The sequence below is a fragment of the Scyliorhinus torazame genome, chromosome 13 (assembly GCF_047496885.1).
Source record: "Scyliorhinus torazame isolate Kashiwa2021f chromosome 13, sScyTor2.1, whole genome shotgun sequence".
Lineage (NCBI taxonomy): Eukaryota > Metazoa > Chordata > Chondrichthyes > Carcharhiniformes > Scyliorhinidae > Scyliorhinus > Scyliorhinus torazame.
The window spans coordinates 77,963,206-77,977,099 of NC_092719.1; positions in this window are offsets into that span (position 1 = coordinate 77,963,206).

Consider the following 13,894-nt stretch of genomic DNA (forward strand, 5'->3'; position numbering starts at 1 on the left):
ACAGTCAGTAGGTACAGTGAGCAGGTACAGTGAGTAGGTACAGTGAGCAGGTACAGTGAGTTGGTACAGTGAGTATGTACAGTGAGTAGGTACAGTGAGTAGGTACAGTGAGCAGGTACAGTGAGTTGGTACAGTGAGTAGGTACAGTGAGTACGTACAGTGAGTATGTACAGTGAGTAGGTACAGTGAGTAGGTACAGTGAGCAGGTACAGTGAGTTGGTACAGTGTGTAGGTACAGTGAGTAGGTACAGTGAGTTGGTACAGTGAGTATGTACAGTGAGTAGGTACAGTGAATAGGTACAGTGAGCAGGTACAGTGAGTTGGTCCATTGAGTATGTACAGTGAGTAGGTACAGTGAGTAGGTACAGTGAGCAGGTACTGTGAGTAAGTACAATGAGTAGGTACAGTGAGTAGGTACAGTGAGCAGGTACTGTGAGTAAGTACAATGACTAGGTACAGTGAGTAGGTACAGTGAGCAGGTACAGTGAGTACGTACAGTGAGAAGGTACAGTGAGCAGGTACAGTGAGCAGGTACAGTGAGTAGGTACAGTGAGTACGTACAGTGAGTACGTACAGTGAGTAGGTACAGTGAGCAGGTACAGTGAGTAGGTACAGTGAGCAGGTACAATGAGTAAGTACAGTGAGTAGGTACAGTGAGTACGTACAGTGAGTAGGTACAGTGAGTAGGTACAGTGAGTAGATACAGTGAGCAGGTACAGTGAGTAGGTACAGTCAGTAGGTACAGTGAGCAGGTACAGTGAGTAAGTACAGTGAGTAGGTACAGTGAGTAGGTACAGTTAGCAGGTACAGTGAGCAGGTACAGTGAGTTGGTACAGTTAGTAGGTACAGTGAGTAGGTACAGTGAGCAGGTACAGTGAGTAGGTACAGTGAGTAGGTACAGTGAGTAGGTACATTGAGCAGGTACAGTGAGCAGGTACAGTGAGTAGGTACAGTGAGTAGGTACAGTGAGTAGGTACAGTCAGTAGGTACAGTGAGCAGGTACAGTGAGTAAGTACAGTGAGTAGGTACAGTGAGCAGGTACAGTGAGTAGGCACAGTGAGTAGGTACAGTGAGTACATACAGTGAGTAGGTACAGTGAGCATGTACAGTGAGTACGTACAGTCAGTTGGTACAGTGAGTAAGTACAGCGAGTATGTACAGTGAGTAGGTACAGTGAGCAGGTACAGTGAGGACGTACCGTGAGCAGGTACAGTGAGTAAGTACAGTGAGTATGTACAGTGAGTAGGTACAGTGAGCAGGTACAGTGAGTACGTACAGTCAGTAGGTACAGTGAGCAGGTACAGTGAGTAGGTATAGTGAGTAGGTACAGTGAGCATGTACAGTGAGTGGGTACAATGACCAGGTACAGTGAGCAGGGACAGTGAGTATGTACAGTGAGTAGGTACAATGAGCAGGTACAGTGAGCAGGTACAGTGAGTACATACAGTGAGTAGGTACAGTGAGCAGGTACAGTCAGTACGTACAGTCAGAACGTACAGTGAGTAAGTACAGCGAGTATGTACAGTGAGTAGGTACAGTGGGCAGGTACAGTGAGTAGGTACAGTGAGCAGGTACAGTGAGTAAGTACAGTGAGTATGTACAGTGAGTAGGTACAGTGAGCAGGTACAGTGAGTACGTACAGTCAGTAGGTACAGTGAGCAGGTACAGTGAGTAGGTACAGTGAGTAGGTACAGTGAGTAGGTACAGTGAGCAGGTACAGTGAGCAGGTACAGTGAGTTGGTACAGTGAGTACGTACAGTCAGTAGGTACAGTGAGCAGGTACAGTGAGTAGGTGCAGTGAGTAGGTACAGTGAGTACGTACAGTGAGTAGGAACAGTGAGTAGGTACAGTGAGTAGGTACAGTGAGTACGTACAGTGAGTAGGTACAGTGAGCAGGTACAGTGAGTAGGTACAGTGAGCAGGTACAGTGAGTATGTACAGTGAGTAGGAACAGTGAGCAGGTACAGTGAGTAAGTACAGTGAGTAGGTACAGTGAGTAGGTACAGTGAGTAGGTACAGTGAGTACATACAGTGAGTAGGTACAATGAGTAGGTACAGTGAGTAGGTACCATGAGTATGTACAGTGAGTATGAACAGTGAGTAGGTACAGTGAGCAGGTACAGTGAGTAAGTACAGTGAGTAGGTACAGTGAGTAGGTACAGTGAGTAAGTACAGTGAGCAGGTACAGTGAGTAAGTACAGTGAGTAGGTACAGTGAGTAGGTACAGTGAGTACGTACAGTGAGTAGGTACAGTGAGTACATACAGTCAGTAGGTACAGTGAGCAGGGACAGTGAGTAGGTGCAGTGAGTAGGTGCAGTGAGCAGGTACAGTGAGCAGGTACAGTGAGTAAGTACAGTGAGTAGGTACAGTGAGTAGGTACAGTGAGTAGGTACAGTGAGTACATACAGTGAGTAGGTACAGTGAGCAGGTACAGTGAGCAGGTACAGTGAGTAGGTACAGCGAGTAGGTACAGTGAGCAGGTACAGTGAGTACGTACAGTGAGTAGGTACAGTGAGCAGGTACAGTGAGTAAGTACAGTGAGTAGGTACAGTGAGTAGGTACAGTGAGCAGGTACAGTGAGTACGTACAGTGAGTAGGTACAGTGAGCAGGTACAGTGAGTAGGTACAGTCAGTAGGTACAGTGAGTAGGTACAGTGAGTAGGTACAGTGAGTATGTACAGTGAGTATGTACAGTGAGTATGTACAGTGAGTAGGTACAGTGAGCAGGTACAGTGAGTAGGTACAGTCAGTAGGTACAGTGAGCAGGTAAAGTGAGTAGGTACAGTCAGTAGGTACAGTGAGTATGTACAGTGAGTAGGTACAGTTAGTACGTACAGTGAGTAGGTACAGTGAGCAGGTACAGTGAGTAGGTGCAGTGAGTACGTACAGTGAGTAGGTACAGTTAGTACGTACAGTGAGTAGGTACAGTGAGCAGGTACAGTGAGTAGGTGCAGTGAGTAGGTACAGTGAGCAGGTACAGTGAGTTGGTGCAGTGAGTAGGTACAGTGAGTAGGTACAGTGAGTAGGTACAGTGAGTACGTACAGTGAGTAGGTACACTGAGTAGGTACTGTGAGTAAGTACAGTGAGCAGGTACAGTGAGTACGTACAGTGAGTAGGTACAGTGAGCAGAAACAATGAGTAGGTACAGTGAGTAGGTACAGTGAGTAGGTACAGTGAGCAGGTACAATGAGTAGGTACAGTGAGTAGGTACCCTGAGTAGGTACAGCGAGCAGGTACAGTGAGTAGGTACAGTGAGTAGGTACAATGAGTAGGTACAGTGAGTAGGTACAGTGAGTAGGTACAGTGAGTATGTTCAGTGAGTACGTACAGTCAGTAGGTACAGTGAGCAGGTACAGTGAGTAGGTGCAGTGAGTAGGTACAGTGAGCAGGTACAGTGAGTTGGTGCAGTGAGTAGGTACAGTGAGTAGGTACAGTGAGTAGGTACAGTGAGTAGGTACAGTGAGTACGTACAGTGAGTAGGTACAGTGAGTAGGTACTGTGAGTAAGTACAGTGAGCAGGTACAGTGAGTACGTACAGTGAGTAGGTACAGTGAGCAGAAACAATGAGTAGGTACAGTGAGTAGGTACAGTGAGTAGGTACAGTGAGCAGGTACAATGAGTAGGTACAGTGAGTAGGTACCCTGAGTAGGTACAGTGAGCAGGTACAGTGAGTAGGTACAGTGAGTAGGTACAATGAGTAGTTACAGTGAGTAGGTACAGTGAGTAGGTACAGTGAGTATGTTCAGTGAGTAGGTACAGTGAGTAGGTACAGTGAGCAGGTACAGTGAGTACGTACAGTGTGTAGGTACAGTGAGCAGGTACAGTGAGTAGGTACAGTGATTATGTACAGTGAGCAGGTACAGTGAGTAGGTACAGTGAGTACGTACAGTCAGTAGGTACAGTGAGTAAGTACAGCCAGCAGGTACAGAGAGCAGGTACAGTGAGCAGGTACAGTGAGTAAGTACAGTGAGTATGTACAGTGAGCAGGAACAGTGAGCAGGTACAGTGAGTAGGTACAGTGATTAGGTACAGTGAGCAGGTGCAGTGAGTTGGTACAGTGTGTACGTACAGTGAGTTGGTACAGTGAGTAGGTGCAGTGAGCAGGTACAGTGAGCAGGTACAGTGAGTAGGTACAGTGAGTATGTACAGTCAGTAGGTATAGTGAGCAGGTACAGTGAGTAGGTGCAGTGAGTAGGTACAGTGAGTAAGTACAGTGAGTATGTACAGTGAGTAAGTACAGTGAGCAGGTACAGTGAGCAGGTACAGTGAGTATGCACAGTGAGTAAGTACAGTGAGTACGTACAGTGAGTACGTACAGTGAGCAGGTACAGTGAGTAGGTACAGTGAGCAGGTACAGTGAGTAAGTACAGTCAGTAGGTACAGTGAGGAAGTACAGTGAGTATGTACAGTGAGTATGTACAGTGAGTAAGTACAGTGAGTAGGTACAGTGAGCAGGTACAGTGAGTATGCACAGTGAGTAGGTACAGTGAGTAAGTACAGTGAGTAGGTACAGTGAGTAGGTACAGTGAGTACGTACAGTGAGTAGGTACAGTGAGTATGTACAGTGAGCAGGTACAGTGAGTAGGTACAGTGAGCAGGTACAGTGAGTAAGTAAAGTCAGTAGGTACAGTGAGGAAGTACAGTGAGTATGTACAGTGAGTATGTACAGTGAGTAAGTACAGTGAGTAGGTACAGTGAGCAGGTACAGTGAGTATGCACAGTGAGTAGGTACAGTGAGTAAGTACAGTGAGTTGGTACAGTGAGTAGGAACAGTGAGTAGGTACAGTGAGCAGGTACAGTGAGTAGGTACAGTGAGCAGGTACAGTGAGCAGGTACAGTGAGTAGGTACAGTGAGTAGGTACAGTGAGCAGGTACAGTGAGTACGTACAGTGAGTAGGTACAGTGAGCAGGTACAGTGAGTAAGTACAGTGAGTAGGTACAGTGAGTAGGTACAGTGAGCAGGTACAGTGAGTACGTACAGTGAGTAGGTACAGTGAGCAGGTACAGTGAGTAGGTACAGTCAGTAGGTACAGTGAGTATGTACAGTGAGTATGTACAGTGAGTACGTACAGTGAGTACGTACAGTGAGTACGTACAGTGAGCAGGTACAGTGAGTAGGTACAGTCAGTAGGTACAGTGAGCAGGTAAAGTGAGTAACAACAGTCAGTAGGTACAGTGAGTACGTACAGTGAGTAGGTACAGTCAGTACGTACAGTGAGTAGGTACAGTGAGCAGGTACAGTGAGTAGGTGCAGTGAGTAGGTACAGTGAGCAGGTACAGTGAGTAGGTACAGTGAGTAGGTACAGTGAGTAGGTACAGTGAGTAGGTACAGTGAGTACGTACAGTGAGTAGGTACAGTGAGTAGGTACTGTGAGTAAGTACAGTGAGCAGGTACAGTGAGTACGTACAGTGAGTAGGTACAGTGAGCAGAAACAATGAGTAGGTACAGTGAGTAGGTACAGTGAGTAGGTACAGTGAGCAGGTACAACGAGTAGGTACAGTGAGTAGGTACCCTGAGTAGGTACAGTGAGCAGGTACAGTGAGTAGGTACAGTGAGTAGGTACAATGAGTAGGTACAGTGAGTAGGTACAGCGAGTAGGTACTGTGAGTAAGTACAGTGAGCATGTACAGTGAGTACGTACAGTGAGCAGGTACAGTGAGTACGTACAGTGAGTAGGTACAGTGAGCAGAAACAATGAGTAGGTACAGTGAGTAGGTACAGTGAGTAGGAACAGTGAGCAGGTACAATGAGTAGGTACAGTGAGTAGGTACCCTGAGTAGGTACAGTGAGCAGGTACAGTGAGTAGGTACAGTGAGTAGGTACAATGAGTAGGTACAGTGAGTAGGTACAGTGAGTAGGTACAGTGAGTATGTACAGTGAGTAGGTACAGTGAGTAGGTACAGTGAGCAGGTACAGTGAGTAGGTACAGTGAGTAGCTACAATGAGTCGGTACAGTGAGCAGGTACAGTGAGTTGGTATAGTGAGTAGGAACAGTGAGCAGGTACAGTGAGTACGTACAGTCAGTAGGTACAGTGAGCAGGTAGAGTGAGCAGGTACAGTGAGTACGTACAGTGAGTAGGTACAGTGAGTAGGTACAGTGAGTATGTACAGTGAGTACGTACAGTGAGTAGGAACAGTGAGCAGGTACAGTGAGTAGGTACAGTGAGTACGTACAGTGAGTATGTACAGTGAGTACGTACAGTGAGTAGGTACAGTGAGCAGGTACAGTGAGCAGGTACAGTGATTAGGTACAGTGAGTACATACAGTGAGTCTGGACAGTGAGTAGGTACAGTAAGTAGATACAGTGAGCAGGTACAGTGAGTAGGTACAGTGCGTTGGTACAGTGAGTAGGTACAGTCAGTAGGTACAGTGAGCAGGTACAGTGAGTAGGTACAGTGAGCAGGTACAGTGAGTTGGTACAGTGAGTATGTACAGTGAGTAGGTACAGTGAGTAGGTACAGTGAGCAGGTACAGTGAGTTGGTACAGTGAGTAGGTACAGTGAGTACGTACAGTGAGTATGTACAGTGAGTAGGTACAGTGAGTAGGTACAGTGAGCAGGTACAGTGAGTTGGTACAGTGTGTAGGTACAGTGAGTAGGTACAGTGAGTTGGTACAGTGAGTATGTACAGTGAGTAGGTACAGTGAATAGGTACAGTGAGCAGGTACAGTGAGTTGGTCCATTGAGTATGTACAGTGAGTAGGTACAGTGAGTAGGTACAGTGAGCAGGTACTGTGAGTAAGTACAATGAGTAGGTACAGTGAGTAGGTACAGTGAGCAGGTACTGTGAGTAAGTACAATGACTAGGTACAGTGAGTAGGTACAGTGAGCAGGTACAGTGAGTACGTACAGTGAGAAGGTACAGTGAGCAGGTACAGTGAGCAGGTACAGTGAGTAGGTACAGTGAGTACGTACAGTGAGTACGTACAGTGAGTAGGTACAGTGAGCAGGTACAGTGAGTAGGTACAGTGAGCAGGTACAATGAGTAAGTACAGTGAGTAGGTACAGTGAGTACGTACAGTGAGTAGGTACAGTGAGTAGGTACAGTGAGTAGATACAGTGAGCAGGTACAGTGAGTAGGTACAGTCAGTAGGTACAGTGAGCAGGTACAGTGAGTAAGTACAGTGAGTAGGTACAGTGAGTAGGTACAGTTAGCAGGTACAGTGAGCAGGTACAGTGAGTTGGTACAGTTAGTAGGTACAGTGAGTAGGTACAGTGAGCAGGTACAGTGAGTAGGTACAGTGAGTAGGTACAGTGAGTAGGTACATTGAGCAGGTACAGTGAGCAGGTACAGTGAGTAGGTACAGTGAGTAGGTACAGTGAGTAGGTACAGTCAGTAGGTACAGTGAGCAGGTACAGTGAGTAAGTACAGTGAGTAGGTACAGTGAGCAGGTACAGTGAGTAGGTACAGTGAGTAGGTACAGTGAGTACATACAGTGAGTAGGTACAGTGAGCATGTACAGTGAGTACGTACAGTCAGTTGGTACAGTGAGTAAGTACAGCGAGTATGTACAGTGAGTAGGTACAGTGAGCAGGTACAGTGAGGACGTACCGTGAGCAGGTACAGTGAGTAAGTACAGTGAGTATGTACAGTGAGTAGGTACAGTGAGCAGGTACAGTGAGTACGTACAGTCAGTAGGTACAGTGAGCAGGTACAGTGAGTAGGTATAGTGAGTAGGTACAGTGAGCATGTACAGTGAGTGGGTACAATGACCAGGTACAGTGAGCAGGGACAGTGAGTATGTACAGTGAGTAGGTACAATGAGCAGGTACAGTGAGCAGGTACAGTGAGTACATACAGTGAGTAGGTACAGTGAGCAGGTACAGTCAGTACGTACAGTCAGAACGTACAGTGAGTAAGTACAGCGAGTATGTACAGTGAGTAGGTACAGTGGGCAGGTACAGTGAGTAGGTACAGTGAGCAGGTACAGTGAGTAAGTACAGTGAGTATGTACAGTGAGTAGGTACAGTGAGCAGGTACAGTGAGTACGTACAGTCAGTAGGTACAGTGAGCAGGTACAGTGAGTAGGTACAGTGAGTAGGTACAGTGAGTAGGTACAGTGAGCAGGTACAGTGAGCAGGTACAGTGAGTTGGTACAGTGAGTACGTACAGTCAGTAGGTACAGTGAGCAGGTACAGTGAGTAGGTGCAGTGAGTAGGTACAGTGAGTACGTACAGTGAGTAGGAACAGTGAGTAGGTACAGTGAGTAGGTACAGTGAGTACGTACAGTGAGTAGGTACAGTGAGCAGGTACAGTGAGTAGGTACAGTGAGCAGGTACAGTGAGTATGTACAGTGAGTAGGAACAGTGAGCAGGTACAGTGAGTAAGTACAGTGAGTAGGTACAGTGAGTAGGTACAGTGAGTAGGTACAGTGAGTACATACAGTGAGTAGGTACAATGAGTAGGTACAGTGAGTAGGTACCATGAGTATGTACAGTGAGTATGAACAGTGAGTAGGTACAGTGAGCAGGTACAGTGAGTAAGTACAGTGAGTAGGTACAGTGAGTAGGTACAGTGAGTAAGTACAGTGAGCAGGTACAGTGAGTAAGTACAGTGAGTAGGTACAGTGAGTAGGTACAGTGAGTACGTACAGTGAGTAGGTACAGTGAGTACATACAGTCAGTAGGTACAGTGAGCAGGGACAGTGAGTAGGTGCAGTGAGTAGGTACAGTGAGTTGGTACAGTGAGTAGGTGCAGTGAGCAGGTACAGTGAGCAGGTACAGTGAGTAAGTACAGTGAGTAGGTACAGTGAGTAGGTACAGTGAGTAGGTACAGTGAGTACATACAGTGAGTAGGTACAGTGAGCAGGTACAGTGAGCAGGTACAGTGAGTAGGTACAGCGAGTAGGTACAGTGAGCAGGTACAGTGAGTACGTACAGTGAGTAGGTACAGTGAGCAGGTACAGTGAGTAAGTACAGTGAGTAGGTACAGTGAGTAGGTACAGTGAGCAGGTACAGTGAGTACGTACAGTGAGTAGGTACAGTGAGCAGGTACAGTGAGTAGGTACAGTCAGTAGGTACAGTGAGTAGGTACAGTGAGTAGGTACAGTGAGTATGTACAGTGAGTATGTACAGTGAGTATGTACAGTGAGTAGGTACAGTGAGCAGGTACAGTGAGTAGGTACAGTCAGTAGGTACAGTGAGCAGGTAAAGTGAGTAGGTACAGTCAGTAGGTACAGTGAGTATGTACAGTGAGTAGGTACAGTTAGTACGTACAGTGAGTAGGTACAGTGAGCAGGTACAGTGAGTAGGTGCAGTGAGTACGTACAGTGAGTAGGTACAGTTAGTACGTACAGTGAGTAGGTACAGTGAGCAGGTACAGTGAGTAGGTGCAGTGAGTAGGTACAGTGAGCAGGTACAGTGAGTTGGTGCAGTGAGTAGGTACAGTGAGTAGGTACAGTGAGTAGGTACAGTGAGTACGTACAGTGAGTAGGTACACTGAGTAGGTACTGTGAGTAAGTACAGTGAGCAGGTACAGTGAGTACGTACAGTGAGTAGGTACAGTGAGCAGAAACAATGAGTAGGTACAGTGAGTAGGTACAGTGAGTAGGTACAGTGAGCAGGTACAATGAGTAGGTACAGTGAGTAGGTACCCTGAGTAGGTACAGTGAGCAGGTACAGTGAGTAGGTACAGTGAGTAGGTACAATGAGTAGGTACAGTGAGTAGGTACAGTGAGTAGGTACAGTGAGTATGTTCAGTGAGTAGGTACAGTGAGTAGGTACAGTGAGCAGGTACAGTGAGTAGGTACAGTGAGTAGCTACAATGAGTCGGTACAGTGAGCAGGTACAGTGAGTTGGTATAGTGAGTAGGAACAGTGAGCAGGTACAGTGAGTACGTACAGTCAGTAGGTACAGTGAGCAGGTAGAGTGAGCAGGTACAGTGAGTACGTACAGTGAGTAGGTACAGTGAGCAGGTACAGTGAGTAAGTACAGTGAGTAGGTACAGTGAGTAGGTACAGTGAGTATGTACAGTGAGTACGTACAGTGAGTAGGTACAGTGAGCAAGTACAGTGAGTAGGTACAGTGAGTACGTACAGTGAGTATGTACAGTGAGTACGTACAGTGAGTAGGTACAGTGAGCAGGTACAGTGAGCAGGTACAGTGAGTATGTACAGTGAGTAGGTACAGTGAGCAGGTACAGTGAGTAAGTACAGTGAGTAGGTACAGTGAGTAGGTACAGTGAGTAAGTACAGTGAGCAGGTACAGTGAGTAAGTACAGTGAGTAGGTACAGTGAGTAGGTACAGTGAGTACGTACAGTGAGTAGGTACAGTGAGTACATACAGTCAGTAGGTACAGTGAGCAGGGACAGTGAGTAGGTGCAGTGAGTAGGTGCAGTGAGCAGGTACAGTGAGCAGGTACAGTGAGTAAGTACAGTGAGTAGGTACAGTGAGTAGGTACAGTGAGTAGGTACAGTGAGTACATACAGTGAGTAGGTACAGTGAGCAGGTACAGTGAGCAGGTACAGTGAGTAGGTACAGCGAGTAGGTACAGTGAGCAGGTACAGTGAGTACGTACAGTGAGTAGGTACAGTGAGCAGGTACAGTGAGTAAGTACAGTGAGTAGGTACAGTGAGTAGGTACAGTGAGCAGGTACAGTGAGTACGTACAGTGAGTAGGTACAGTGAGCAGGTACAGTGAGTAGGTACAGTCAGTAGGTACAGTGAGTAGGTACAGTGAGTAGGTACAGTGAGTATGTACAGTGAGTACGTACAGTGAGTATGTACAGTGAGTAGGTACAGTGAGCAGGTACAGTGAGTAGGTACAGTCAGTAGGTACAGTGAGTAGGTACAGTGAGCAGGTACAGTGAGTAGGTACAGTCAGTAGGTACAGTGAGCAGGTAAAGTGAGTAGGTACAGTCAGTAGGTATAGTGAGTATGTACAGTGAGTAGGTACAGTTAGTACGTACAGTGAGTAGGTACAGTGAGCAGGTACAGTGAGTAGGTGCAGTGAGTACGTACAGTGAGTAGGTACAGTTAGTACGTACAGTGAGTAGGTACAGTGAGCAGGTACAGTGAGTAGGTGCAGTGAGTAGGTACAGTGAGCAGGTACAGTGAGTTGGTGCAGTGAGTAGGTACAGTGAGTAGGTACAGTGAGTAGGTACAGTGAGTACGTACAGTGAGTAGGTACACTGAGTAGGTACTGTGAGTAAGTACAGTGAGCAGGTACAGTGAGTACGTACAGTGAGTAGGTACAGTGAGCAGAAACAATGAGTAGGTACAGTGAGTAGGTACAGTGAGTAGGTACAGTGAGCAGGTACAATGAGTAGGTACAGTGAGTAGGTACCCTGAGTAGGTACAGTGAGCAGGTACAGTGAGTAGGTACAGTGAGTAGGTACAATGAGTAGGTACAGTGAGTAGGTACAGTGAGTAGGTACAGTGAGTATGTTCAGTGAGTAGGTACAGTGAGTAGGTACAGTGAGCAGGTACAGTGATTAGGTACAGTGAGTAGCTACAATGAGTCGGTACAGTGAGCAGGTACAGTGAGTTGGTATAGTGAGTAGGAACAGTGAGCAGGTACAGTGAGTACGTACAGTCAGTAGGTACAGTGAGCAGGTAGAGTGAGCAGGTACAGTGAGTACGTACAGTGAGTAGGTACAGTGAGCAGGTACAGTGAGTAAGTACAGTGAGTAGGTACAGTGAGTAGGTACAGTGAGTATGTACAGTGAGTACGTACAGTGAGTAGGTACAGTGAGCAAGTACAGTGAGTAGGTACAGTGAGTACGTACAGTGAGTATGTACAGTGAGTACGTACAGTGAGTAGGTACAGTGAGCAGGTACAGTGAGCAGGTACAGTGAATAGGTACAGTGAGCAGGTACAGTGATTAGGTACAATGAGTACATACAGTGAGTCTGGACAGTGAGTAGGTACAGTAAGTATTTACAGTGAGCAGGTACAGTGAGTAGGTACAGTGCATTGGTACAGTGAGTAGGTACAGTCAGTAGGTACAGTGAGCAGGTACAGTGAGTAGGTACAGTGAGCAGGTACAGTGAGTTGGTACAGTGAGTATGTACAGTGAGTAGGTACAGTGAGTAGGTACAGTGAGTTGGTACAGTGAGTATGTACAGTGAGTAGGTACAGTGAATAGGTACAGTGAGCAGGTACAGTGAGTTGGTCCATTGAGTATGTACAGTGAGTAGGTACAGTGAGTAGGTACAGTGAGCAGGTACTGTGAGTAAGTACAATGAGTAGGTACAGTGAGTAGGTACAGTGAGCAGGTACTGTGAGTAAGTACAATGACTAGGTACAGTGAGTAGGTACAGTGAGCAGGTACAGTGAGTACGTACAGTGAGAAGGTACAGTGAGCAGGTACAGTGAGCAGGTACAGTGAGTAGGTACAGTGAGTACGTACAGTGAGTACGTGCAGTGAGTAGGTACAGTGAGCAGGTACAGTGAGTAGGTACAGTGAGCAGGTACAATGAGTAAGTACAGTGAGTACGTACAGTGAGTAGGTACAGTGAGTAGGTACAGTGAGTAGATACAGTGAGCAGGTACAGTGAGTAGGTACAGTCAGTAGGTACAGTGAGCAGGTACAGTGAGTAAGTACAGTGAGTAGGTACAGTGAGTAGGTACAGTTAGCAGGTACAGTGAGCAGGTACAGTGAGTTGGTACAGTTAGTAGGTACAGTGAGTAGGTACAGTGAGCAGGTACAGTGAGTAGGTACAGTGAGTAGGTACAGTGAGTAGGTACATTGAGCAGGTACAGTGAGCAGGTACAGTGAGTAGGTACAGTGAGTAGGTACAGTGAGTAGGTACAGTCAGTAGGTACAGTGAGCAGGTACAGTGAGTAAGTACAGTGAGTAGGTACAGTGAGCAGGTACAGTGAGTAGGTACAGTGAGTAGGTACAGTGAGTACATACAGTGAGTAGGTACAGTGAGCATGTACAGTGAGTACGTACAGTCAGTTGGTACAGTGAGTAAGTACAGCGAGTATGTACAGTGAGTAGGTACAGTGAGCAGGTACAGTGAGGACGTACCGTGAGCAGGTACAGTGAGTAAGTACAGTGAGTATGTACAGTGAGTAGGTACAGTGAGCAGGTACAGTGAGTACGTACAGTCAGTAGGTACAGTGAGCAGGTACAGTGAGTAGGTATAGTGAGTAGGTACAGTGAGCATGTACAGTGAGTGGGTACAATGACCAGGTACAGTGAGCAGGGACAGTGAGTATGTACAGTGAGTAGGTACAATGAGCAGGTACAGTGAGCAGGTACAGTGAGTACATACAGTGAGTAGGTACAGTGAGCAGGTACAGTCAGTACGTACAGTCAGAACGTACAGTGAGTAAGTACAGCGAGTATGTACAGTGAGTAGGTACAGTGGGCAGGTACAGTGAGTAGGTACAGTGAGCAGGTACAGTGAGTAAGTACAGTGAGTATGTACAGTGAGTAGGTACAGTGAGCAGGTACAGTGAGTACGTACAGTCAGTAGGTACAGTGAGCAGGTACAGTGAGTAGGTACAGTGAGTAGGTACAGTGAGTAGGTACAGTGAGCAGGTACAGTGAGCAGGTACAGTGAGTTGGTACAGTGAGTACGTACAGTCAGTAGGTACAGTGAGCAGGTACAGTGAGTAGGTGCAGTGAGTAGGTACAGTGAGTACGTACAGTGAGTAGGAACAGTGAGTAGGTACAGTGAGTAGGTACAGTGAGTACGTACAGTGAGTAGGTACAGTGAGCAGGTACAGTGAGTAGGTACAGTGAGCAGGTACAGTGAGTATGTACAGTGAGTAGGAACAGTGAGCAGGTACAGTGAGTAAGTACAGTGAGTAGGTACAGTGAGTAGGTACAGTGAGTAGGTACAGTGAGTACATACAGTGAGTAGGTACAATGAGTAGGTACAGTGAGTAGGTACCATGAGTATGTACAGTGAGTATGAACAGTGAGTAGGTACAGTGAGCA